Source organism: Tupaia chinensis, unplaced genomic scaffold (genome assembly GCF_000334495.1).
Source record: "Tupaia chinensis unplaced genomic scaffold, TupChi_1.0 Scaffold000357_1, whole genome shotgun sequence".
NCBI lineage: Eukaryota > Metazoa > Chordata > Mammalia > Scandentia > Tupaiidae > Tupaia > Tupaia belangeri.
The window spans coordinates 7,166-8,445 of record NW_006159853.1 but is presented as its reverse complement, the minus strand read 5'-3'; the positions used below and the strand labels follow the sequence as shown (position 1 = coordinate 8,445).

At 31.2% G+C, this 1,280-nt stretch overlaps 1 pseudogene; it reads right to left on the bottom strand.

Moving 5' to 3' along the window:
* LOC102472279 (ataxin-1-like) overlaps window positions 1-257 on the bottom strand; it is a 46,160-nt pseudogene extending 45,903 nt beyond the window's left edge.
* Between the last annotated feature and the right edge of the window lie 1,023 nt (window positions 258-1,280).

Here is a 1,280-nt window from a genome sequence, read left to right as displayed (position 1 = left end):
TTCAGTATTTTGAAATTTTGAAAGTTGTTTGTAAACTGTCAAGAATTATGGAGTATGAGTTAAAATTTTTTGCTATGTAAAGTAAATGTTTGTGGAAAAATGTAAAAATAAATAAATGAAAGAAAAAAAAGAATCAAGTGGAATTGTTAGATATGAAGGCTGTAATACAGGAAATCAAAACATACCGGAAAAGTATTAAAAGCTGGTCAAGTCGTGCAGAAGATTGGCTCTCAGAGTTAGAAGACAAAACCTCTGACCTAGAAAAAATTATCAAAAATACAGATTAAATAACCAATAGAAATGATGATAATTTAAATAACAAATAGAAATGATGATAATATAAGAGAAATACTAGATACCATTCAATGCCCCCAAATCTGAAAAAGTGGTATCCCAGAAGGAAAAGAAACTAATAAGGGCATTGGAAATCTATTCCATGAAATCCTGGAAGAAAACTTTTCAACTTTTGAGAAGTACTCAAACATTCAGACCCAAGAAATACAAACAATCCCAAATACAATCAATCCAAGAAGAGCCCCTCCATGGCACATCACAGGCAGACTGGCAAAAATAAATAAATAAATAAATAAACACAAAGACAAGATACTAAAATTGGCAAGAGAGAAACTTCAAGTCACTTAAAAAGATTATTCCATCAGGCTAACACTGAACCTTTCATCAGAAACAATGAAAGCAAGGAATAAATGGGGAAATTAATCAAAATGTTAAATGAAAAACAATTTTAACCAAGAATACTACCTGGATAGATTATCGTTTATATGGGAAAAGAAGGTTAAAAACATCCTCAGATAATCAAAGTGGAAAGAATTTAACAACTACAGACCAGCTCTTCAAAAATTCTGAAAGGAGTACTATACCAAGAAAACTAAGGACAGACAGACAGCAATAAGAGAACAGAAAACAACCAAGAATATGGCCAACTTAATGATAGGGACAAGTTTGGAAAATCAATAATAACATCGACGTTAATTAATTAAATTCTCTAATCAAGAGACTGACTGACTGAATGGATAAAAGGATAAGAAACTCTCCATCTACTGCCTACAAGAAACCCTTCTCATGAATAAAGACATGTATAGATTAAAAGTGAAGGGATCAAAAAAGTATTCCATGCAAATGGAAACCAAAAAAGAGTGGGAGTCTCTATACAGATTTCAGACAAAATAGGCTTTAAGATAAAAACTGTAAGAAGATACAAAATAGGGTATTGTATAGTAGTAAAAGGGCTGCTAATTCATCAAGAAGATATAATGCATATA